Source organism: Trachemys scripta, chromosome 3, assembly GCF_013100865.1.
Source record: "Trachemys scripta elegans isolate TJP31775 chromosome 3, CAS_Tse_1.0, whole genome shotgun sequence".
Taxonomy (NCBI): Eukaryota; Metazoa; Chordata; order Testudines; family Emydidae; genus Trachemys; species Trachemys scripta.
The window spans coordinates 193,861,203-193,888,276 of NC_048300.1; the positions used below are offsets into that span (position 1 = coordinate 193,861,203).

The following is a 27,074-nucleotide window of genomic DNA, read 5'->3' on the forward strand; positions in this document are numbered from 1 at the left end:
GATTTCTGTGTGCTAGATTCACGAATCCACTCCAGCTGCTTGGAGCTTCCAGAGCAGCACAAAGCAACTGGGACAGCCTCCCTCTGGACCGACACCCTGGGGACCGAAAGGGGGCTAAAAGCATAAGCGGTTTGAGCTAAAGAGCCAAACTCTGTATCTGGGGGGCTGCACCAACGTATATCCTCGTGGGTTGGCCCAGAGGGGACCTGTAACACACACTCACCAGTGCATTGTGCAACCAGAGCGTAGTGGTGAATCTGACCCTAGGATTCAATTATATTATTCCTGTCCCCATTGTGCTTTGGAACCCCGGTCAAGAATCGGGCCCCCTTGCACTAGACACTGTACAGGCCAATGACAAAGGAGACAATCCTCGCCCCTCAGAGCTTACAGTCCAGGTGCCAGCCAGGACAAAACATGTGGATGAAAGAGACAAAGGGAGGTTGCCTGGGATTTAGCCAAAAAGCAGACGTCTCAGCTCACCTGTCTACCTCACTCTCGTGAAATTGTGCTGTAGCAAATCAGACCCCCACCGCATTAAACACTCCAGAGTCTCTTTGGTTGTTTGCAGAGTTGTCGGCATGGTTCCATTTTATGGGCCAGATGCACTGGTCCTCTCCAGTTCTTTTGCACGAGTAGGACAACACAAAGCAGCTGAAAAACCTGGCTGAACAACCAGCCCATTAAACCAGGGATGCATTGCATCACTAGAGCACTGCAAAGTAGCTGCAGCATACCGGAGAATCCTGCCCTATATTTTTTAATCTTCTGCCTCTGAAAAAGAAAACCCTACTTATTTACAGATATTCGCATACAACGTAACTGGCTTCCATCCCCTTGCTGGTTTTTTGGGTCGCTAAATGAATAGTTACCTAGGTTAAGGCAAGAAAGATGTAAGATAACACAACCGTACTGTACTATAAACAGTCCCCATCAGATACAAGGTCTAGCTCAGGCACAGAAGGTGGAGTGTGTGACTATCTTCCTGTAGCAGGATGCAGTGGCTGATGTGGTCAGGGCCTAATTTAAACTTTCCCACCTCACAGGCATTGGCATCTGGCATTTGCTTTCCTAATGCTGCGATATTGGCCAGCAAGTGCTCGGGGGGGGGGGGGAGGGGGGTAGCCTGGGGAAATCCATCCCTGGTTTTACAAGAGCCCTTAGGGTGTTTGGGAATGGGGAATTAGTTCTAAACAGGGCTCCGGCTCTGCTGGTTGTCTCCAAAAAAGCCGCCGGTTCTTCACCGTTAATGGCGGCTCCTCAAGCCAATCGCTGCCCCGACTGGTAGGAGCCAGTCTGGGTGTGGGGCAAATGGAGCGGCGCTGTCCTGCTGGTGCAGGATAGCCCAGAGCAGACACCTGCCTCCTACAAGCAGGACTGCTTGGTCCTTTGCAAAGGAGCAGGGTGGGGCCCCAGTTAGCATGTGCTGCAGATGCGAGTATACATGTTAGCCAGCTTGGGAACTGGCCCTTATCCTATTAGCGATGCTCTGATCTTAGCCAGTCTCCCCTTTGCCACACAAAGATATTGGGCCTGATTTGCAGTTTCATGTAGGCCCCTTTATGTCATTCTGGCAGTGCAAGGGCTCGTAAAGTGTGTGGCTACATTTCATATTAAGCCCGGGCTCTGACTCGGCTTTGGGCCCAAGCCCCCTTTTCATCCACACACAAATCAGTCTGACGCGGGTCAGCGAGCTCTCAGGAACTGGAACGGGTACAGAGAAGGGCCACTAGGATGATCCGAGGAATGGAAAACCTGTCATATGAAAGGAGACTCGAGGAGCTCGGGTTGTTTAGTCTAACCAAACGAAGGCTGAGGGGGGATATGATTGCTCTCTTTAAATATATCAGAGGAATAAATACCAGGGAGGGAGAGGAATTATTTCAGCTCAGTACTAATGTGGACACGAGAACAAATGGATATAAACTGGCCGTGGGGAAGTTTAGGCTTGAAATTAGACGAAGGTTTCTGACCGTCAGAGGGATGAAATATTGGAACAGCCTTCCGCGGGAAACGGTGGGGGCGAAGGACCTGTCTGGCTTTAAGATTAAGCTAGAGAAGTTTATGGAGGGAATGGTTTAATGGGATAACGTGATTTTAGTCAAATAAACAGCGTGCCATCGCTGGTCAATAGTATCAATGGCCAATGAGGGTCAGGCTGGAGACTCTTGCCTACATGCTCGGGGTTCTACTGATCGCCATATTTGGGGTCGGGAAGGAATTTTCCTCCAGGGTAGGTTGGCAGAGGCCCTGGAGATTTTTCGCCTTCCTCCGCAGCATGGGGCGGGGGTCACTAGCAGGAGGATTCTCTGCTACTTGAAGTCTCTAAACCACAGGATTTGGGGACTTCAACAGCAGAGTCTAGGAAAAGGGTTGGGACGGCTTTGTGGCCTGCATCATGCGGGAGGTCAGACTAGATGATCATAATGGTCCCTTCTGACCTTAAAGTCTATGAGTCTATGAGGATCCGGATCCTCTGACGGTGAGGTGGGTGGGTCAGACCCTGACTCCTGCTGTGACTCTGATCCAAGCCCTGTCATTTTGCAGTGTGGATCCTGCAGGTCGAACTGCAGACCTGAGTCAGAAGGTCTGTGTGGTGCGGTACAGACGCGCTAGCACGGCTGTGAGATGCAGAACCAGCAGTTGTAAACCCAGCTTTGCAGTGCAGTGTGTAGGCTTGGAAACACCGAGTCCACAAGCCCAGGTCTCCCACACCTGGGTTTACATTACAGTGTAGCTATACTGCCTCTTGGTGGCTGAGTCGTTGAGGTGCTTGATCACAATCCTAAAGGGCGTGGGTTTGAGTCTGGCACGATCTCACACTGAAAGGCTGGCTCTGGTTCCCCCAGCTGCAGAATGGGTACTGGGTTCAGGCAGTCAAGGACGGGCAGACGTGATGCTGACCACATCACTCCCTTGTGCACCGTTGTGCACCATTGCTCCCTTGTGCACCGTATAAAACTGATGTGCCTTAACTGCGTCAGCCCAGTGAGCCATTGAATGGGGGGACCTTTGGCTTGACTCTGTAGATATACCCCCAGAGGGTAGAACTGACCCCCCCCCGAGAATCCCTACTGAGCAGAGGGTAGAGCTGGCATAAGGAGAGCTCTATGGTCCCCTTGTTCCCAACTCGGGGGCAGATCAGAGGTGTGGCTGAATGTACCACACTAGGGCTAGAAGCAGTGGGTCAGACAGAGCAGCCCAGAGGCTTCTCTGATTTACACGTGGGGCTGGACAGGCTCCTGCATGGATCCATAACCCAGGGAGAAAAATAATGCTTCAAAGCCACCTTAACCTGTGCTCCAAGTGCATGAATGGAGTAACTATGATATGGGTTAATTTGGGATCTCTCGAATCACATCAGGCCGGCTCGTTACTTCCATCCAAACAACGGCTGGTTCGGAATCACCTGTCTCTCAGAGTCTTCCAGCTTTCTTGCTCCAGCAGGTGAATCCAGCCGGAAAAAAACAGATTCACTGGTTCATTCAAGCCTATTCCAAAAGATGGTGCCTTCTAGCAGGAAGCCAGCTGGGATGATAGACCGCATGGTGTTTGGGGGGGCGGGGTTAAGGGCTCCAGTCTGAGCAGATACAAAAGTTTTATGAGAAGGGAGGGAAAAAATAAACTCTCTCTCTCTCCAGAAGTAGAAAATCTCCATATGATGTCGGCATGGTGGTTTGCTGATCAAAATCCCTGTCTGCAGAAAAAAATGCGGATTTCACCGAGAACGGCAACCGGCTGAATCCTGCCAGCTGCTTTGCTGAGCAGTAAAAGGCTTTTCACAGGCACGCTCAGCTGGTCCTTGGAGCGTTATTTACTCTAGATTGTGCCTCCAGGGATGTAGGGTTTATTTTTTATCATCTATTTATTACTAATTAACATCATCAATTCATTCTGTACTGGGAATTTACTCTGTGCGTTCCAAACAAAGGGCTAGATTGCGCCTTTGCCCTGCTCTACGCGGCTGGGAGGTGGTGGGGGGGGGTGAAGTGCCCCAGCAAAGAGGGAGATACAAGCAGAATGCCCCAGGGGGCAGTATTTGCATTGCTTAAGGTAATCAACAGTGTGTGCTCTTGTCCATGCCTGTCTTTGCAAGCCAGCAGGTGGGCTATGTGGTCACGTGCCTTGGCCACGCCCCCTATTGTCTGGCCACACCCCTTTTGGACGAGGATGACTCCCAGGTGTAGCGGCTGGCTCAGGGGTGCAGTGAGTCTCTGGCTGCCTCTTTTACGGCGGTGTTGGGATGGGGAAGAGTACCCGTCCACCCTGGCACGTCCACTCAGGGGACAGCCACAATTTACCCCAGAGTGTGTGACACCCACCTCCCCAGTCCCAAGGAGGAGTTCTCTTTAGGAGTGGAAAGTGCCTACCGGGCATAAGGAGACAAGGGACTGCAGACGCCGTTCGCCACCTCCCCAGAGTGGCAATAAAAGGACTGGCTTGAAGGAACCTAGAAGTTCAAAGCTGGCAAAGAGCCATGTCCTGCCAGGCCACTTGGGGCCAGACTCTCAGCTAGCGTAAATCACCATCCATGGAGCTACACCAGTTTACATCAGTGAAGTTTCTGGTCCTGTCGTGTGAGCAGAAATCCCCCATCCTGGGCCCTAAGCGCGTTGACAAATCCTGTGCAACAGCGTCAGTCCCAAACAGCGACTCTGACAACACAACCAGACCCACCCAGCCACCATTCCCTGACAGGTGCTATATATTCTCCATCTTCCCTCAGACAAATCAAATAGCTGGGCCTGACGCCTGCCCTGAAGGCCTGAGTTATCTCAAACTTGGGGAAGGACGTGAATGCCAAGAACGCCCTTCCTGCAGCCCCCTCTTCTGTGTACATCCAGCAGGAGGGGAGAGAAGAGGGTTTGAGAGGCAGCTTCGCAAACTGTTGCCCCTTCTCAGATTTTGCTGTCTGCTGGGTTAATAAAAACCAAGTGCCCAGTTATCCAGGGATTAAAGACCTTGGCAAAATCATGCACCAAGCCCTAGTGGCCGGGCTTGGTGCAGAGGGATTTTTGCAGGTTGGGGGAAGGGGTGAATCGATGGGGGTTAAAGACTGCTGTGCTCCGACCTCTATCCTCCCACCTTGTCCCCCGAGGGCAGCCATGGAGGGTGGATTTGCAGAGCAGACAACCCTGCCTCCCTTCCTGCTGCTCCACCCATTGATCCAACCCTTGAAGGCCTTACTAAGCTCAAAGATTCAGTGAAGTCAACGGAGACTTCAGATTGGTTGTTGCACCTTTTTTTAGTGCATCAGACACTTACCATAACTATTTTAGATACTCTTCCTCTTTGTCATGGAGAGTTGAGTGACTGCGTTTCCATTACATGAAAACCCACAAACAACTCAATGAAAATATATTTGGAAGTAAAATAAACGGGCTAATATTTTTCGTCAAAACTTTCCATAGAAAAAAGTTGAAAAACAAACCATTTGGGGAACAAAAAATTAGATCATAAAATATCAGGGTTGGAAGGGACCTCAGGAAGTCATCTAGTCCAACCCCCTGCTCAAAGCAGGACCAATCCCCAGACAGATTTTTACCCCATTGTTTTGCAATAATTCTCACTTTTTAATAAAAAGGCCTGTCGCAGGGTCTGCACAGGTCACTGCCCTCTCGTCCCTGTGCACGGGCTGGTCAAAGAAAGGGTCCCAGCCTCTCCTTCAGGTGATTCACCAGTGTCTTTTTATTTACAGTGCTTAATACAGAGTCCCGATTCACACAACACCAATCCCCACTCTGACCCTTCTCTGGGTCTACCGGCCCCTGAGGCTTTCTGCAGCCGGTAGAGACAGAGCTGCAGTCCCTCTGTCTTCCCCCAAGCTCGCCTTTCTGCCCCAGTGAGCCTGGATTTATATCTTCTTCCAGCCCCCAGCACAGCTGGCTCCACTCAACTCAGGTAATTCCTCTGAGCCTGCCATCCTTATAGCCTGCAGCTGAGCCCTTTGCTGAGTGTCTGGGCCCCTGCACTTGGCCGTTCTACCGGGAAGCCGGAGAGAAGCTACCAGGGCATCTAAGGGATTTATACCCCAGCCCTGCCACAAGGCCATTTTCAATGAAAATTGGTTCCAAAAATGTCAACCAGCTCTAATTGGCCATACATTAATTCAGCTACAGTATTCAGGGAGGCAGTATATCCTAGGGGATAACACGCAGTGGTGGTGCTCATAAAGACTTCTGTTCTATTCCTGGCTCTGCCATTGGCCAGCTGGGTGATCTCGGCTAAGTCATTTTCCCCTCTCTGTGCCTTGGTTTACCCTTAAAATTTGACAATGAAATTTACCACTTTGAGGTGCACTGATGAAAAGCACTCTGGAAGAGGTAGCTGTGAGGATTATTCAATAAAACCTGCTGGGGCTTGGCCTATAGGCTGCATAAAGAACTGTTTCCTTTTAACTGAGCGACCCTGGTCCCGGGATTATGAGACAGTATAAAAGGAAGGAGGTGTCAGTTTTCATCAGGCCCTTCATGAAGATTCAATCTATGCAAGTCACTGAGGCACTGATTCTGCAACGAGCCCTGCGTGGGTGGACCCCTTCCTGTGGGGAAACCTGCTGAAGTCAATGTGGCTCTGCATGGGCACAAAGGTCTGCTCTCCGGATGCAGTTGCAGGATGGGGCTTAGGTGGGCTAATGCCCCCACACATGTGCTACTTTTACTAACACTCAGGGAAGGTATGGCCCTGTTTCTGCAACTGACCACGTGTGGGCAGATGCCTGGGGGCTGCGTGGGGCCTCATTGACCCCAGCGTAGGGCGGGTCTCCCTAAGCAAAGCCACTTGCAGTCTCAAGCCCTGTGTGTCATAGATCCCACGGCCAGAAGGGACCATTGTAGTAATCTAGTCTGACCTCCTGTATAGCACAGGCCACAGGATTCCAACAGAGGAGACCACCACGCAGGGCCGGCTCCAGGCACCAGCATAGCAAGCAAGTGCCTGGGGCAGCCAATGAAGAGAGGGGCGGCACGTCCGGCCGTTTGGCGGCAATTTGACGGCAGGGCCGTGACTCCCTCTCGGAGGGAAGGACCTGTCGCCGAAATGCCGCCGTAGAATGAAGCGGCGGTAGAGCTGCCGGCAATCGCGGCTTTTTTTTGTTGTTGTTGCTTTGCTGCTTGGGGCGGCAAAAATGCTAGAGCCAGCCCTGCCACCACGACCCTTGGTAAATTGTCCCAGTGGTTAATTACCCTCACGGTTAAACATTTACACCATTATGTTTGCATGCCCAGGAAACAGCTAAATGAGGAAGCCCTGCGGGTAGGCATTTGCTGAACTTCTCCCTCCTGAACTTTCATTTTATCGGTTCCACTTAGCTGAAGCCGGGGATGCAGTTTCAGGATAAACCAACAAAAGGTGCCTCACTTGAACACAGACAAGATTCACCCGGGGTGGGGGGGTCTCCTCCACAGCCAGAGAAAGCACCTGAGTTCTTTGCTCTCACCACAGCTTCACTTCCTACTCCTATGAAAAGGGAAGTTGCTTGTTCAGAACTTATTCTCCACTGCTTAGGTAGGACGGAGTCGCTGTGACTAGATACAGATGAGAGGTATAAATAGTCTAGTATCAACCCAAGTCCTCTCAGTAGGTCTGGGAAATGAGTCAAGAGTCCACTCAAAAGCTTTCTTCCGTTTTGAGACAAGCTCTCTATACTTAAAATGAGAAAGCCCAGTGGAAGCGGCAAAAACCTCTCAAGCGAGCAGAAATATTTTAAGCGCTCCCACTGCTAGAAGGCTGTGAGAACATGGGGTGCTAGAGAACAGCAGGCAGGAATGCAGCATGGTCTAGTGGCAAGACCACTCATGTCAGAGTCAGAAGAGCTGGGTCCTCTGCCTAACTGTCCCCGGGTGATCTTGGACAAGTCACATAGTTTCAATGCCTCTGTCTTGCCGCCCACGCTTGGTCTGTTTAGAATAGGGAGTGCCGCTTCTGATGTCTATACATGGCAGAGCATAATGGGGCCCTGATCTCGGTTGTGGCCTCTGGGGCTGCTGTCATATTAATAATAATAAATCTTGCTCCTCAGGGAACACCTCCTCCCAAGAAACCCAGCAAGCTAGACTGAGGCTATTTCAGGACAGGCAGGAGGGAGTTCCAGTGCCCTCACAGAGAATGACCACCTGCAGCTCCCTCTCTTATAACCAGGAGAACTCCAGCTTGGGTGCCTCCACTGGTCTCATGTATGGGGAGAACTCTAAAAGAGAGAGGCAGTCTCTCTTGTTATGGCCCACGTTATTTAGGGGTTTAAGGATTGGTACTTGGTACCAATCCCTTAAATGCCACCTCGAGTCCTGCAGGCAGGCAGCACAGTCATGAAGCACCCAGCTCATGGCAAGAGATCCCATTTACAAGCAGGCTGTCTCATTCCGCCCCAACTTCAGCTTCCGAATGGATGTAGGGACGTAGCCCAAAGCAGAGCACATAGCAATCATCTTTGGTAGTGACACAGGCATGAATCATAACAATGAAGTCTGTGTTGGAAAGAAAAGGTCGCAACCTCCTGGCCTGCTGTGATGGGTCGACAATTCAACTGCAGACTCCATGCAATGTGGAGGGAGAGGGTAGGGGTGTAGGAAGATGATGAGCAGAATTTAAGGTCAGAAGAGCCAATTAGATCATCCAATGTGACCTCTTGCGTATCACAAGCCATTAAGTTTCACCTAGTTACCTGGTCCCATAAATAATTAAATAACCGTTGGAGCATGGACTTGGGACTCTCACATCTCTGGCCCGGTGACTATTCGTGTATTTTATACAAAGTGAAACAGCGTCAATAGGAGAAATTGAAAGAGTCCCACACCCGATACCCGATAGCGAGGCTTGGAAGGATGAGATTTTTATCAGTCGATGTCGGTAAATGTTGATCTCATCACACACACCCCAACGGATGCAGAAGTATTTCCAGTCGATCACCAAAATGTGCAGATAGGCAAAATAAGGAAAACGCTGCTTGAGGACTTTTGTTAGAAATCGCTCAAAGGACGTTGATTTTGTAGATGTTGACGTTTGATGTTGACAATTTGTGTTTTCATGGCTATAAAGCTGCAACTTTTTGAACCTCAGTATCTGTTATCGGTGAATAATGATGGTCTGACACCCCACCATTGTCTGACCTTCCATAGTTTCTTACGACTGTGAACATTTAAATAGATCAAAGCAGAAAAAATGCTTAAAAATAAACATCAACATCCATCGAAATTAGGAAAGAATAAAAATGGAATTCTGCCAAATTTAGCTATAGCCTGTTGTGAGGGCACTCCACAGCCCTCGAGAGGGAACCCTGGGTTCATACCAGATGACTGCCCTAACCACAGGGCCCTTGCCTGAAAAAGGGGACAACCATGGCACCACCTCCCCTTCCAGCGCTTGAATCTAGCCCGCCATTTCCTTTGCTTTTATTTTAAAAAAAGCTGCACAGAAATTCAATGAAACGTTTCATTTCAAGGCGCTGCCACGTTTCTGTTGATCCAAAAGGAAATGTTTGTTGACTTTTCTGATGTGCTGAAAATTCAGAAAAATTTCAGTTTCACGTCGTGCCAAACCAATTTTTTTTTTTCTTCCTGGCATTGCCAGCAAACCAAAAAAATCAGCTCTACTCGCTACTCCTCTGCTTATACATCCCAGGATCCCTCTTTGTCACGGCATTGCACTGACAGCTCATGCTCAACTGTTTGCCGACTATGACCCCTAACTCCTTTTCACAGTCAGCGCTTTCCAGGATACTGTCCTCCATTCTGGAGGCTTAGCCCAGTGTTCTTTGTTCCTACATGTCTAACTGAGTGTACTAAAACTCATTTTGTTTGAATGGACCCAGCTTGCCAACTTAGTCTGCAGAAGAGAAGAGTGAGGGGGGTTTTGATAGCAGCCTTCAACTACCTGAAAGGGGGTTCCAAAGAGGATGGAGCTCGGCTGTTCTCAGTGGTGGCAGATGACAGAACAAGGAGTAATGGTCTCAAGTTGCAGCGGGGGAGGTTTAGGTTGGATATTAGGAAAAACTATTTCACTAGGAGGGTGGTGAAGCACTGGAATGGGTTACCTAGGGAGGTGGTGGAATCTCCTTCCTTAGAGGTTTTTAAGGTCAGGCTTGACAAAGCCCTGGCTGGGATGCTTTAATTGGGGATTGGTCCTGCTTTGAGCAGGGGGTTGGACTAGATGACCTCCTGAGGTCCCTTCCAACCCTGACATTCTATGATTCTGTGATTACCAAACTAGCCATATTGCAATACTGAGTGTCCTGTTCTCGTCATTATTTACCCATACACCTCTTCACGTCATCATCTGCAGGTCTATAGAAACACGGTTACAGAGTTGTTCCGTTCGGGCAGGCGCACGTCTAGAGGGCCCAGCAAAGTATTTTTTTTAATGACTTATGATGATGACTTATTATCGACTCACTTCTCGTGGACGTCGCAGAAGAAAGGAGCTCTGAGGAGGGGGTTGACTGAAGAGAGGACAGTGGCTGGCCAATGGGAACTGGGAGGGAGTTTTGGGTATATGGGAGGTATAGCGCATTTTGGAAACCGTATATGGAAATTTTGCTCAAATACGGGGCGGGGGAGGGGAGAGGGGATGCTTTCTGTAGAGACGATGACATTTCATCTTTTTCTGTGAAAATGACGTGAGAGGGGCTTTTTACCCCCACCTCCCAAATCACCTTTTTTCTGGCTGCACAAAAACTGCAGCTGGATTTTCAGCTGATGTAAATTGGCGTAATCAGCCAAACGATGCCACCTTACGTGAGCTGGGCCATTTAGACCCAGCTGAGGAGTTGACTAATGATTTTTCCCTCATAAGCATTGCGGTTTTCCCTCCCACCGCTCTAGGAGGACCATGCAAGTTTATCAGGTCATGCTGGGCTGTATCTAGGGAAGAGCCTGACTTGTGAAACTCAGAACTGAATCCAAACTTCCCCAAAGTTTTGTTGTGTTCAGTTCCGGGGTTTGGGGCTAGGCTCATCTGTAGTTCCCATCAGCTGAAGGTAAGCGTGAATACAGAGGAGGCCAGATGCTGAGCTGGTATAGATCAACTCAGTTCCACTGAAGTTAATGGAGCTATGCTGATTTAGGCCAGCCAAGGATGTGGCCTTACAGCGGTAGTATTTTTGCTATACCTGAGGGAAAGGCAACTGAGACAGGGCTGACTGAGTCAGGCAATTATGCACATATGAAAAGACCAATCAAGAATTTGTTTTTCCTCTTCAAGTCTCCATTTCACTGTTAGTCCCACACAAGAGATGATCATTTAAATGGAATCGGATCCCACTTCCAAAAAATAAATTGCTTCCTGAACGGTTTTAATGGGGTCAAGAAATATATCACAGTCTCGATTATATTAATATTTCCCTCCCAACTAGGATCAGTGAGTTGGAAGGATCTGAGTAAGGGAATTTCTAAGGTCCTTGGAATGCTTTTCTCTGTCTGCTCCCGCAAGTCACTACCATTCTAATTCTCACCTGAACATAAAATAAATATAAGGAGATATACCTATATCTCATAAAACTGGAAGGGACCCTGAATCCAGCCCCCTGCCTTCACTAGCAGGACCAAGTACTGATTTTTGCCCAGACACCTAAGTGGCCCCCTCAAGAATTGATCTCACAAGCCTGAGTTTGACAGGCCAATGCTCAAACCACTGAGCTGTCCCTCCCCACTACATATGTATCTCCCTTGCCCATAGCTCTTTGTTTCTCTCTCCCTCTGCTATTATTCCTCATCTACATGTCATTTCATTATTTCTCTAGTCAGGATCCCGTTTACATGAAAGACACTGAACCAAATTAAGGGCAGACCCTGCAATCTTGACACCAGCAACACCCTACTGAAATCAGTGTGGAGTCTGAGTGTACAAGGGATGAGACCAGGGCCAAGGTTGTGTGTTATAGAAATTCACTTATTTACAGCATAGTAATGCAGACTATAAGCCTGATTCACCACGGGGCTATTCCAGTTTTATGGTAGTGTAAATTTATCTTATTTACCATGGACACATCTCTTAGGTCTGGATCCTTCTCCCTTTGAGGTCAATGTTAAACCTTCCATTAACTTCAGTGGTGCAGTATCAATGGATTTACATGGGCATAAAACTGGAGTAACGCACAGTTCAGATCAGGCCCAGAATTTCCAGCCTCTAGCTCTGCCTCACTTAAACCCATCGTGTAAATGCAAGACACTCTGGCTAGTACAGTTCTCATCTACTATTTAGAGCTACTAAAAAAAAAAAAATCTATAAAAAAATTTTTTTTTACAAGTAAACTTTTTGTGAAAAATGTCCATTTCCACAGATTTTTTCCCCCGGTTTTCAATTTAAAAAAAAATTTATTTTTTCAGTGTTTACCAAAAACTAAAATTATTTTTCAATGATAACTCCAAAAAATGTAAACTAAAAATATCCTCAAAAATGGAAAACAGTATTTGTCAAAAATAGTGTTGTTGTTTTTTTTCAAAATGGTTCACAAGAAAAAACAATTTCCCAATGAGTTTTATTTGCATTATGTTGTCCCATTTGAAGACGGACATTTCTCTTTCAATACTTCTCATTCACTGAGAGTGAAATATATGATAGAAAAAAGAGAAGAGACGAGACAGAAACCAAGATGTATCTTTTACTCGAGTTTCTTTGTTAATCTAGCATGGCTTTATTCTCAATCCTTCCATTCATACATATCTCATATGTCTTTGATTTTCCCATACATCTCATCTAGCTTTTACTATGGCCCATTTCTTAAGCATTCCCCCTTCTGAGTACCCCATTTTGAGGGATATCATTCCCAAGATTACCTCCAAATTTCCACACAAATCAGGTGTCCCTTACTTTTAGTGTTGAAAATTATTTGCACCAGACACCCATAATCATTGTTGGAGAGAGCGCTGTATGCGCTGGTGGAAGGAATCCCACTGCATTTGAACTTTCCTGCAAGAACAATTTTGTTGTCCCTCATTTTGCCCATTACCCCAGTTTGGGTCTCAACAGTCGGAGAGGTATTTTCTCAAGTTGCAGGGCTACCTTTCGTGTGCTGAGTGGCCAGTAACCATGTGCTCAAAAAGCTGCAATAACACGATGGTGGGAGAGCCGCAGAGACTATTAACTGGAATAGTGCAGCGGGATGAAGGATACGAACAGATTAGTCCATGAACCTTCCTAATCAATTAGCAAATACATTATTCATTAATAAAGCTTTTAATTCGTCAACCAGCCATATAGATGATGTGGTCATGTTGGACAAATCAATTATTCACTGTTCTTTTCCCCCCACATCAGTCGGCACAGAAATCATTCCCAAACCATTGCTTTGTGTTCTTTGGTCAGCTCTCCTGCATCTTACATTCAATGCAGTGGGCCAGCTGGAAGGTTGAGCGCTATGTTTCCAGCACAGCACCTCTGTGTGCAGAGAATGAAATGTACAGGATTGGGTGGGTATTCCTGTTTATGGGGGTTAGATGTTACTGCTCATTTAAAAAAAAGATAATGATTGTGTGGCCCACTAATATCCCATCAAACCCTATTTAGGGACATTCATTAATCCATGGCTCAGAGCTGCACGTCGAGGGATGGTCGCTATCTCCACCACACTTAATAATGATAATCAGAGATGGTAATCTTTTGTCAAGGGCAGCGGGAGTTACGTATATATCTCTTTAGATTAGTGGTGGGCAACCTGAGGCCCATGCCACTTCCCACAGCTTCCATTGGCCAGGAATGGTGAACCTTGGCGCCTGGGAGCTGCGGGCAGCTGTGCCCGCGGACAGTCAGTGCAAACAAACTGTCTCGCGGCCCGCCAGCGCATTACCCTGAAGGGTTGCATGTGGCCCGCAGGTTGCCCACCACTGCTTTAGATGCTAATTTCATCTCACTCTAACTAGCTCTAATTTTTACTGCTCCTACACAGATTTGAGACATTGACGAGAAATGCTAGGAGCATTCAGTAAAGAGCTGATCACCCAGCACCGATGTCAATGAATGGGAGTTTAGACACTGACATCAACTGGAGCAGGATTTAGCTCTAGGACCCAGATCTGGCACATTTATACCAGCAAGTAGACACCGATAGCTGCCAGGAGCCTTATCGGTGTCAGTGGGGAATAGGATTCACTCCCGAGTAAACTGCAGGATCATGACCTAAGTGATCCTTGAGCAATAAATGTGCCTTTCTTCTGTCTCATGAGATGTAAAAAAGGAAAGGGAAAGTGTTCTTCTGAAGCGTCCTTTAATTTTGAGAGAGAAATGGAACGAGAAAAAGACGAGGAAGTTTTGTTAAACAAGTTGCAAAGAATGGTGCAGCAGTATAGGGTCCATGCATTCCTACTTTGCTCATCACTACACTATCGGGGCTTCTTTTAACTCCAGGGTGATTTTTAACAGTAGTTCTACACCTTTCAAAAGCCGTCATGAGGTACCGGGCTGGGGGAGGCAACCTCCTTTCTTACACTAGCCTTTATTAAACACAAACCCAGGAATTCCGTGGACCTACGAACAGGAAGATTTTTGTGGGCACCGTGGGGGACTTAAAAAAAACCTCATGGGTGAAGGAAGAGCTCCACGGTAATAAAAAAGGGAGCCCAGATCCCTGTCTGAAATGGACAGTATGTCTCAAGTTTTCAAAAAGCTGCCGGTGATTTTGGGTGCTCAGTTGGCGACATCGTGGGCTTGATTTTCAGAGATGGCGAGCAGCCCCCGACACCAGCAGAACACAATGGGAGCTGCAAATAAAAATAAAAGGACTACGGATGTCTCAAGTTGAGACTTTTGGTCCAAATATTTTCGATTTTTTGGCCCCCTAGAGTCTCGGGGCTATTCAGAGGTCAGATTTTGAGCTTCCTTAACCCATGCACAGCAAAGTCTTGTTTTTGCAGAATAAAACTAGAACTGACACCATTGACAAGCCCTTTTGAAAACTGTGTCATGGCAATGAAATAATCACATCAGGATCCTGCTAAAAATATGTGATTGCTACAATCACAAACCCTCCAGCTGGGGTCTGCAGCCCTGCAAAACCTTCTGTTAAAGTCATTTAATACTCTGACGCAACTATTTCAGCTGGTATCACAGCATTTGCAAATGTGGATCCAGTATTAACCAGGGTGCCTTTACTTCTGTGCAACTGTCCATTTTTCTTGCTGATTTATTGCAATGTACTCCTGTCCAACGTACACAGTGGCTATGAGAGGTCAGTGCACACAATGAGTGTTGAGTATGCGCTAGGAATCCATGCAGATAAGGGTAACACTTTTCACGTATACGGCATCTCTGAGCTGAAGAACTCAAAGCTCTTTATGATTTTTAATTGATTAACCCTCACAGCAACCCTGGGAGGTAGCTATAAACAGTCCCACTTCACAGGTGAGGCACAGAGATTAAGCAGCTTGCTCAAGGTGGCACAGAGAGTCAGTGGCAGAGATGGATGTAAAAGAACCCAGGAGTCCTGACTCCCAGTGCAGATTGGATAGGAAAAATTTGCCCTTTGTTTGTAAGTGTTACGGCACACAGCCAGCTCCTCAAAGATATTGAGGTGCCAAACTCTCCGAGCTGCTCTGTATTTTGGGCAGGGGTATGTTGATTTCAGTGGGAGTTAGGAACCTCAATATCTTTGAGGATCTGGGCCAACGCCCATGACATGAATAGTTGAGATACAAACAAGGGCTCAGTACTGCAACCACGCAATGCACTCAATGCACAGAACACCGACTGAAATCAAACACACCAGTAAGGTGACGGGGCTGCAGGTTAGAGCTCTTCTTTAGAGAATTTGAAGATTTGGGGTACAGACAACTGAAAGCTAGAGAGGTTTAGCCAGAAGATTCCAGGTGTGTGGGTAATGAAGTCTTCTGGGAGTGAAGCCATTACACCCCAGCTCACTCTGTTTGAGACCACCAGCATCCCAGAAGCTCCATCCACAATTAAATGGAACCCTTTGTTTGCCTTACCCAGGTTAAATAACGAGCTACAAAGGTCAGGGTTTAAATAAAAAAAAAAAAGAGAAAGTGGGGGAAAAAAAGTGGAAAATTAAAAAAAAAGAGAGAGTGGAAAATATTTCCCAAGAGGAGAGAAACGTCACTGAATCACATAACCCACTGTGGGGCAAAGCGGAGGAAGGTGCCCTCTTCTTACAGTGTCTTCTCTGCCCATCATGCCATGATGGAGGTTTAAGGCTTTGGTTTAAACCACACACAGTCCCTACAGGAGGTCAATACAACAAGCATCATTTATCTATTAAGCACCCGGTTCTGCAACTCCCATTGACTTCAGGATTGGGCCCTGCTTTCACAAAAAACACCTGGAGAAGCAACTAATGGTACGTTGATGTTTCAATGTACGTAATTCTTTCAAGAAAAAGAAGGTGACCAATGCCCAAGAAGGAAGTTGTCAGAGCGGGTTTTGACAGTTAATTGCAATAGTACCACAATAAATAAATCGGATTGCTGTTAGCTACCCAGCAAATTTCCAACTCAACATTAATTAAGGAGCAACCTTGCTCAAATCAATGGGAGTTCAGTGTCTAACTCCCTTGGGCACTTTGGAAAGTGTCACTAGTGGCCTATCTGCATCTTCAGGCACCTAAATACCTTAACCACCTGGCCCCTCAGCAATGAATATTAACTGGCCAGATCCTCAAGTGGTGTGAATTAGCATCCTTCCATTGAAGTCAATGGAGATATGCCAGTTTACATAGGTGGAGGATCTGACCCCCCCCCCCAAAGCACAGAATCACAGAAACGTAGAGCTGGAAGAGGTCTCAAGAGGTTGTTTAATCCATATAATATTTTTTCAATAAGGCAGGTAGTCGGGGTACTATGCAACCAATGAAAGAATCATCCTCATGATAAACAGCACTCATTCAATGAGTGGGACTAATGGAAAAGTGGGTTAATGGAAAAGCAGGCACTTACCTTGGTGTGTCTCTTGACTGGACTACAGCATCGCTCTTTAACTTCTAGTCATCCTCCAGCGTGAAAAAGTCCTTTGCAGGGTGTGCGTTGAGGAACATAAGCCCGTCTTGAGAAGGTTTAATTCTTAAAACACACACCGAGAGAAACCCCAATTCTTCTTGGCTCTGTCAGTTGACTGCTGTTAGTGGTTTCCTGCCGAGAGCAGCTGAATGACAAATCTAGCTGGTTTGTTACACTTATAGTAATCAGGGGCTGGTAGCACCACTGCACCGCACGCCCCGAGCTAATGTTAGAACAGTGACCAGCTCATTAGTGCTCTTCCCCACCCCCCCTCGTGCAAAGACTCACCAGGCTATATGAAAAGCAGTGCCCGGGTGCAGATAGTGCCTGCTCCCCCTCTAATGCACACTGATGCAATTCAAATGTAACTCCGCTCAAGGGTGTCAGATAGGTGTATCAATGAGGGAAGAATCAAGCCTTGAAATTTTTTGGCTTGATGCCTTCAGGATTCTACATAATGGCTCACAAGGAAGTGCCCTCTGGCCAGCCAGAGGGGGAATGAGCTATGTACTGGGTAAACTGAACATGAGAGAGGATTTACCTCTGGCCAGATTCCAGTGCAAATGATTATACATCCTGCCTAACTAAAATTCCCCCTGTGTATTCATCTCGGTTATTGCACTGTTTTCCAGTTCACTTTCTGTTTGAGACTGTGGTGCAGCTGACGTGCGTGCTTAAATAACAGTTATGTTCCATGCCAGAGCTGGCTACATCAGAGATGAGGGAAGGATTAGACTGAGAGACAGGAAAGCAGTTGGGAATGGAAGGTGCAGAAGGTGGTAATTCCTGCTGCCCGGTCTCTCCCTATCGATGGGGCATGTGAGGATTTGCATTCGTCACGTGAGCTTTCCTAATTGTACAATTAGGCCCTGATATTGCAATCAGCTTTGTATGGGCAGAGTCTGTGTCCCCTCCTGGAGCTCTATAGAAGTCAACAGTGTTGTGCTGGTACAAGAGTGTGTCCACACAGAGATCATAGCAGCACTGGGGCCCTTCGTTTGTGGTACTTCTGTGGGTGTTATTGCTATGAATGGGGCTGAATGCCGAGACTATTGTATATCTAGGGCTGTGTAGTTCCGTATTTTTCTGGACACTTCAACCCAACCAGCTTCATTGAGGTTTCAAACCCAGAAACCCACCTCAATTGACAAGAGCTGGGCAAAGAATTGATTTTTTCAGTTCACTGGCAATGCTGAAAAATTGGGGCGGGGGGGCAGGAGGAGGAAGGGGGATTCATTTCTGGTCAAACGAAACATCTGATTTTGAGTCACTTAAGTTATCCAAATTTTTTTAAATAAAATCAGTATCGAACTCAAGAGTCATTTTGAATGGAAAACTTGAAATGTTTTATTTAGAAAATGTCAAAACGAAACATTGAAATCGTTTCAAACATTGAATTTGGTTTTGGTTTTTACGGACCTAAACACTTGGCCAGAAGTGACATGAATTTGTGAAACAGTTCAATCGTCCCAAATCTGAATTTCTAACAGGAAAAATTTGCAGTTGAAAAATTTCACTCATCTCTACAGCTGACCCCAGTTTTCATCGGATCTAGACGGTACCTTTCCCCCCTCTCGCCCGGGGCATGAGGCAAAACCCAGGGAATCTTTCCACTGACTTTAATGGCTTTTAAATGGGGTGTGGATGAAGGCAAGCTGGCTGGAGCGTCATCAGCCGAGACAGCGATGATGCCGGTGGAGGCCATGACGAATTCTTTCAGCTCCTTTCAGAGGAGCATGTGCCAACCTTTTGTCAAAGGAGTTTGCTGTCTAGGAGCATGGTTTGGGCCTCTTTCTGCCCCTGCAAACCCAGGTAGCAACGCTGGCTAAGAACACACCTTCTCCTGGCTAAACACAGAAGGGAGAAGTGACAGAGTCCTGTAGCACCTTATAGACTAACAGACGTGGCCTCTCTGGAATGCTGACACCTACCAGGTCACCAGGGCACAACCCTGACCCATATCAGGAGACTGGGGCCAGGACACCAAGGTCAGTCTCTTAGAAGCACTTGTGCGTGTCACATGACCTCCTTACTACACTCTCCTTTGGTCACCTCAATGCTGGATCATTGTATTGTCCTCTAGTTAGGGCTCCCCATGGAGACCCCTCCCACCCAGGACAAGGCAGCCCTGAGTGAACCTGCTACGCTTGTGCTCCAGACTGCTCTGCTGATTGTAATTCAGAGGATTGGTGTTAATTCAGAAAGCCATATATGCCCTGAAACCTGGCTATTGTGGGGAATGCAGCCATGAAAATGTGGTGGAGATGTTCTGTTTTCTTTGATCTGTTCCTTTAAAAGCAAGAAGGTCTCCCTGCTCTTTGGGGACTAGGGCCATTCCTGGTGGAGGGCCCCCAGCTCCCCAGATTTATTGCTGTGTTAGACGTGGTTTGTGAGAGGAGGAGCATATTGACATTTAAGCACAAGGCAATCCAGTCTGAGAGGCTGTTCAGCAACCCGCACACCACTGATAAAGTATCAGACCGAAGCTGAAGAGGATTGAGATAAAAGAACTCAGCAAGAGACACTATGGTCCTGCCCTAAACTAAATGGATGAAATCCAGCTGGTAACTAACCCCATTGAGCTCAGTGATGTTATACCAGGGACATGACCCTGCATAGTACAGTCGTGGAACATTCGGCAACCTTGTATTTTGGATTGTGATGATAATTTATTATCCCTCTGTCAATGGGGAAACTGTGGCATGGAGGGGATAAGTGACTTGCCCAAGGCCACACAGCTAGTCAGTGGCAGTCATGGGACACAGAACTCCTAACTCCCTGCTCTGTGTTCTAACCTTTGAACTGCTCCCGCCCTTACGATCCTTCTTGGTCTGGAATCAGACTGGCCACTCTTTCTTTTTTAAATTTCCAAAGCCTAAATCACAGCATCTCGCCCCGCCCACCATCCCTCTCTATCCTATAACATAGATGGGCTGAAATTATTTTCCCATACCGCTTTCATCTCATTTTCACAAGGGATCTGACGGAAGCCCCCTCGCTGGAGTCATTAACTAGACAAGCTATTAAATATTGATATGAGCTGAATGAAACCTGTAATGGCTTGGGTTCAAGCTGAGTATTGTTTTGGGTGGGACTGTGAGAGAACACACAGATACCAAGGTCATTGAAAGAACAGAGAGAGAGAAAGAGGAAGGCCAGGTCTACACTATAAACTTACATTGATCTAACTACGTCATTCAGGGGTGGGAAAAATCCTCCTTCCTGAGCCACACAGTTACACCGATCTAACCTCCAGTGTAGACAGCGCTAGGTCAACGGGACAGCTTCTCCCATCAACTTAGCGACTGCCTCTCGTGGAGGTGGATTACCTACACCGACGGGAGACGCTCTCCCACTGGCATAGTAGCGTCTTCACTGGAGCGCTACAGCAGCGCAGCTGCATCGGTGCAGGGTTTTAAGCATAGGCGTGGGAGCCAGAGGTGCGGGGGGGGGGCTGCAGCACCCCCAGGTTTTACATGGGGCCCTGCTCCTGGCCCCGCACCTGGGGTCCTGGCTGCCTGCCCCACGCCCAGGGCTCCACTTCTGGCCTTGCACCCGGGGCTCTGCCCCAGCTGTGGCCCCAGCCTCAGCCTCCTTACCCCTATCCACATCCCCTCCCACCACGGACCCACGGCCCTGCTCCTGCCCCAGCTCTAGGGGACAACAGGGAAGCGGACAGGAATAAGGGGGGCTGTAGCTCCCCCACTATAAAAAGTGTTCCGGCGCCCCTGGTTTTAAGTGTAGACCTGCCCGACAAAAGGCAAGCAAAGCCAAGCAGGGGCCGGTAACCACAGTGTGACTGACCCTGGAAGAAAAACCTAGAGAGCTTTTAGATCTGTTGTTGGCTAAAAGGATTTGAGTGGCTGCTCCTTTTTGTTCTTGGTTCCTTCTGCATTCAGAGACACGGGACTTTGCAAAGGAAACAAGACTGTATGAAAGAAATACCTGGCTCCGACCAATTTCTACACCCACACAGCCCCAAATGCTGACTAGCCACTTAGATCAAATAGGGGTATCATTGGTGTTTGCCGTGGGATTTAGTTTCCGAGGAGAGGGCATGTGAGTGGGGATTCCTGGTGGACCAAGATGGAACAAACAGTGGAGGTGCCTAAAGAAACCCAAAGTAGCCAGCAGGCTTTAAAGCAGGAGCCGGCGACTTTGCAAAAGGATTTAAGCCAAACCTAGAACAAGAGCTGGAGGTTTCCCAGAAAGGCCTCAGGGACTTCCAGGGTGAGATGTGATCCCTGTTGGAGCAGCAACTACAAAGTGCCTGGAAAGACTGGGAAACCCCACTGCAGCACAGCTAGACTGGAAGGGTAAAATGGACTGATGAGGTGACCAGCAATCAGACTGCCATACACCAGAGATTTTTCCACCAAATAGTGCAGATCAAACGAATTTTAGCCAATCTGGAACTTGCCAACTGCAACGAGATGCAGCAAGGACTTATGAAGCTAAAACAGGGGTAGGCAACCTATGGCATGTCTTCGGCATGCGTGCTGATTTTTAGTGGCACTCACACTGCCCGGGTCCTGGCCACTGGTCTGGGGGGCTCTGCATTTTAATTTAATTTTAAATGAAACTTCTTAAACATTTTAAAAACCTTATTTACTTTGCATACAACAATAGTTTAGTTATACACCTCTACCTCGATATAACGCTGTCCTCGGGAGCCAAAAAATCTTACCGCGTTATAGGTGAAACCGCGTTATATCGAACTTGCTTTGATCCACCGGAGTGTGCAGCCCCCCCTCCCGGAGCACTGCTTTACCGCGTTATATCTGAATTCGTGTTACATCGGGTAGCATTATATCGAGGTAGAGGTGTATATTATAGACCTATAGAAAGAGACCTTCTAAAAACGTTAAAATGTATTACTGGCACGTGAAACCTTAAATCAGAGTGAATAAATGAAGACTCGGCACACCACTTCTGAAAGGTTGCCAACCCCTGAGCTAAAACCTCAGCTACAGAAGGAAATCAAAGGGTCACTGCCCACGGTGGAAAGCAGCCATCTGGATAAGGAATTGAGAGAGAGCCAGAGGACTTGGGTAAGACGACTTGCATCTGAAGAAATGAGGTTCTTACCCACGAAAGCTTATGCTCCCAATACTTCTGTTAGTCTCAAAGGTGCCACAGGACCCTCTGTTGCTTTTTACAGATTCAGACTAACACTGCTACCCCTCTGATACTTGGGTAAGACAGGACACTTACAACAGTTTTCTAGGGGCCCAGAGGGAAGAGGTCGGGCTGTCCCAACTCAAATAATATAAAAGCATTGAGAGAAAAACTCCCTTTGTCTCAGTTCAAAATTATAACCAGCTAAGGGTATGTCTACACTTAAAACACTACAGTGGCACAGCTGCCCTGCTGTAGCACTTAAGTGAAGACACAACCAACAGCAACGGGGCAGGTTACCTACACTGACAGTAGAACTCCTCCCACTGCTGTAGGTGTAGAACTTGAATCCTTTCTTGCAGCAGTGCACCAGAAGAGGAAGCAGCTGCGAGTGAGGAAGGTGGAAGCTGATCACTACGAGTCCTGTAAGTACAGCTCCATGTCCAATATGTGTGATGAAAGAATGGATTCTAATCTGGTCCATCACTGTACTGAACGATTGGCACCAGTGATAAATGTGGTTTGTACAGAAAGGGAAATTGGCAATAACGCAAAAATTAAAGGAAAAAGTTCAATTAAATCATAGCGATATAGGACTGGAAGGGACCTCGATAGCTCATCTAGTCCAGTCCCCTGGACTGAGGCAGGACTAAGTATTATCTAGACCATCCCTGACAGGTGTTTGTCTAACCTATTCCTAAAACCTCCAGTGATGGAAATTCCACAACCTCCCTACGGAATTTGTTCCAGTGCTTAACGGCCTTTACAGTTAGCAAGTTTTTCTTAATGTCTAATCTAAATCTCCCTTATTGCAATTTAAGCCCATTGCTTCTTGTAATGTTCTCAGTGAATAAGGAGAACAATTTATCACCCTACTTTTTATAACAACCTTTTACATACTTGAAGACTGTGGTCAAGTTACCCCTCAGCCTTCTGTTCTCCACACTAAACAAACCCAATTTTTTCAATCCTCCCTCATAGGTCATGTTTTCTAGATCTTTAATCATGTCCGTCGCTCTTCTCTGGATTGTCTCCAATTTGTCCACATCTTTCCAGAAGTGTAGTGCCCAAAACTGGACACCATACTCAAGTTGAGGCCTTATCAGCGATGAGTAGAGTGGAAGAATTATGTTTTGTGTTTTGCTTACAACACTCCTACTAATACATCTTAAAAGGATGTTTGGGGTCTTTTTGCAACAGTGTTACACTGTTGATGAGTGATCCACTAGAACCCCCAGTTCCTTTTCTGCTGGTACTATGAACAAATTGGATGATTGTTATAAATTTAAGGCAGGCCAAGAGATACTGTTGCAAGCACCTAGCGAAAGCTTCTGTCCCAGTTCAGAAAATGGGGTGGGGAAACCCCAAGATGAGCAGGAAAAAAATTGGATGTACAAGTGTCAGTCCCACAGTTTTGTTTAGATCTGGGTGATTACACAACCATACTAGGAGTCTGGCTATTGAGTGTGTATCAGGATCTGTGTTGTGTGACATGGGCTCAAACGTGACAGTTATTAGACCAGACATGCTAAAAAGGCTAAGGAATAGTGAATCCAAAACTGAGCCACCTCGTTGACTCAAATGAAAATAGTGACTAGGGGAAGGGCGTCTGTCCAAAGACTGGGACAACTGAGTTTCAAGATTGCACCTCTGAAATGTGAGCAAGACATCTGGGGGGCTGAAACAGTGGATGAACTAATAATTGGCTTGGATTTCATGAGGGCCAATAACTGTGCAATCGATGTCAGGAAAAATGTCTGACAAAATCAGTCTGTGGAAATTCCCTTTAAAGACATGGCCCAAGCAAGATGAATGGTTTGTAGGCACTTGGTTTGCAGTGAGGAAATTGTCCTGCCCCTGCGGGTAGAAACCATTATAACCATTATGCTGTGGTAGCTTTCCAGCAAGGGACAGCTAGGGAGTGGTTGAAACTAGTCCGAGCCTCAGGCACTCAGGGGAATCTTAGTTGCTAGTGCTCTTGTGGATATGAAAGGAGAACTGATCGCTGTTCATTTGCAGAACCTTTCTGACAAAAAACAGGGTGTGTGTGGGGAAGGCTGCTGTTGCAAAATGTGAATTAGCGGATCAGTTAAATATCAGTCTAGAAGAAAACTACAAGAGGAAAGATTGAGCGGGAGGAAGATGAGCTCCCAGGTTTCTATTGGTCTTCTGGTGCAATGCTGTACTCTTAAATGGGGAACAGCAGACCAGCCTGAGACACTTCTGGTTAGCAATCAGAGGTTGTTTTCCTGATCTAACAGTCGTAGGCTGTACTGCACTGGTCCAGCTGTCGGCTGATCCTGGGGCAAGCCAACCCATTTAACAGCCACCTCACCAATTGCCAGTAGCAAACAGGGAAGAGGCACTATCGGCCATTGAGGAAATGTATCAGGAAGGCGTAACTCAGCCTTCAACCAGCCCTTGATTCTCACGCAGAGCTCTGGCCAAGAGAAGGGACGGCAGCTTCAGGTTCTGTGGGAACTATAGAACATTAAATGAAGGCACCTCAATGATTATTGTCCATTACCACGAATAGATGATACCCTGGATGCTGTAGTAGGTTTAATATGGTTTTCCACACTGGATCTTAAAAGTGGATATTGGCAAGTGGACGTGAAAAACCTGCTTTCACAGAGGACCGGGCTTGGGGCAGTTTAAGAGCTGTCTTCTGGCTTGTGCAATGCACCAGCCACATTTGAGAGCCGAATGGAGAGGGTCTGATATGCAGTGCCCCTCTCAGCCTGGCTGTTACGCCTAGATGATATCCTGCTGCATTTGCTAAACTAGTTGAGCAGGAACTAAAAAAATGTACAAATGGTCAGTGGTAAACTGAAGGTGGCCATTTTGAAACTGAACCCAAAGAATTGTGAGTTGTTCCAAAAAGAGGTATCTATCCGAGTACAAAATATACCCCCTACTTCTCATGTTCGGGCCCTACCGAAGGTCCCCAGCAAGCCTCTCGTACGGAGTTCTTGAAGAGGGACTTGGACTACGGAGAAACCCTTCCATGAAAAGTGGGAAAAGTTCAGCGTTTTGCTAGGGAAAATGTGAGGATAGCCTCCAATACCATGCAGGGACTCAAGGGTAGCCAAGTGTACTGACCCTCCAAGCTACATACGACAATCTTCTGACATTCGAGAGCTGGGGCGTGCCTGCCGGGGCTTCAGCTCTGCTTCTGTTGGAGCCCCAAGCCCCTGCAGGCCCCCCTCATGGGGCTGAAGCTCCGAGACCCCCCTCCCTTCTGGGCAGAATCCGGAGGCAACATGGGGGGGGGCACATGGGGTCATATACCCCTACCCCCACCCCCACCCCGATTTTTGCCAGGGTTTGCTGGCCCCACTTAGTCACATGGTGCTGCAGGGCCCCCTCCCTGCATGGCAGCTGCTGAAGCCGGCAAGCTGGGAGCTGCGGCTGTGGAGAGAGGGGAGCTGCGGGGAGAGCCACTGCTTTTGCTGCTGCCTCTCCACGAGGGGCTAACGCAGCCGCCCCTCCCTGCAGCTCCCAGCTGTTTGCAGCTGCATCTCTATGCAGCGCTAATGTAACCCACACACCTCCTGGGTGCGGTGTTCTGTCCCAGCTAGTGGCACCGAGACCACTTAGAGATTAATGAGTCTGCTACAGCCTTAGCTAGCGGCTCACGCACTAAGCTCCAGAGGTCCCAGGTTCGATCCCACCCACTGTCTGCCAGTGTTACATTAACACCTGGGAGCTGCAGGAAGGGGCTGCTGAGGGTAAAGGAGGTGTGCCTGAGGGGGCAGGACTCAAGCTGTTGGGGGGGAGGGACCTTTAAATTGTGCCCCCCCCACACTCTCAGCAGGCACCAGTTGTTTCTGGCAGATACCCCCAGTCCCACCCTCCTGCGGCAGGGCAGAAACCCCGAGCTCCCCCCACAAGTCTGGTAAGTGGTCAAGGTGGGGGAGCTCTGCAAGCCGCACTTTCTCTGTAAAAGAGCTACCTGCCGCTCACGAGCTGCAGTTTGGCCACCCCTGCTCTATGACCTACAGTCAGGAGAGGAAATGTTTAAAAGAGGGGACCTGGTCTGGTTCCACAGTCCTAGGAGGGAAGGAGCCCTAAGTTGTATATACCTTGGGAGGGACGCTACTCAGCAGTGACTCGACTAAACGAAGTGGTGTACAGGACTAAACCCTGAGTTATCTGACAGACCTTCTAAGACAATATCAGGGGGATGGGATTGCAGCCGGGCTGCCCCCCAAAGCTGAGACTGTAACTGTGGATGTTGAGGCTAGGGTGACCAGACAGCAAATGTGAAAAATCGGGGCAGGGGTGGGGGGGTAAATGGAGCCTATATAAGAAAAAGACCCCAAAATCGGGACTGTCCTTATAAAATCGGGACATCTGGTCACCCTAGCTGAGGCTGAGAAAGTTGTGACATCAATGAGCCCTTCTTCCCCCACCCCCGCCCCCATCCCCCTTTGAACAGAATGGGCAGTGTCTGGCTCAGCCAGCTAATGCCACAGAAACAATAGGCATTCCTCAGGGGCTGTCTGAAAGGGGCCCTTCTCTTGCAGATAAAAGGAAACGGCAGAGACAAGCCTCAAAGAAAATTGGGGAGGGAATAAAATGATTTTGGGTTGGGCTTTTTTTCTAAGCCAATCAGTTGAATTTTAAACTGGGGAGTAGTTACAAACCTTACCAGTGACTGCACCATCTAGTGGCCTGTTTTACAATTAACAATACGCTCATGCTATTAAAAAGCTTTCCAGTTAAAATCATAGACTATTATAGGTCAGAGTACAGCAGAGAAACACAATTGTGTTTTGTTTAAAATAATACCTGTAAAAAAGTGAACAGCTCTGAGTATCAACCTCAGTCTTAACCCAGGTTTCAGAGTAGAAGCCGTGTTAGTCTGTATCCGCAAAAAGAACAGGAGTACTTGTGACACCTTAGAGACTAACAAATTTATTAGAGCATAAGCTTTCGTGGACTACAGCCCACTTCTTCGGATGCATAAGTGGGCTGTAGTCCACGAAAGCTTATGCTCTAATAAATTTGTTAGTC

General features: G+C 47.6%; 1 protein-coding gene across 1 annotated transcript in view; it reads right to left on the reverse strand.

The window, feature by feature from the left end:
- The window catches only part of BLK (BLK proto-oncogene, Src family tyrosine kinase), a 71,961-nt gene extending 54,802 nt beyond the window's left edge, over nt 1-17,159 (reverse strand). Inside the window, exon 1 of the mRNA XM_034766710.1 lies at nt 16,878-17,159. The gene's annotated coding sequence lies outside the window, so the exon portion shown is untranslated. The remainder of the gene's footprint in view (nt 1-16,877) is intronic.
- Between the last annotated feature and the right edge of the window lie 9,915 nt (nt 17,160-27,074).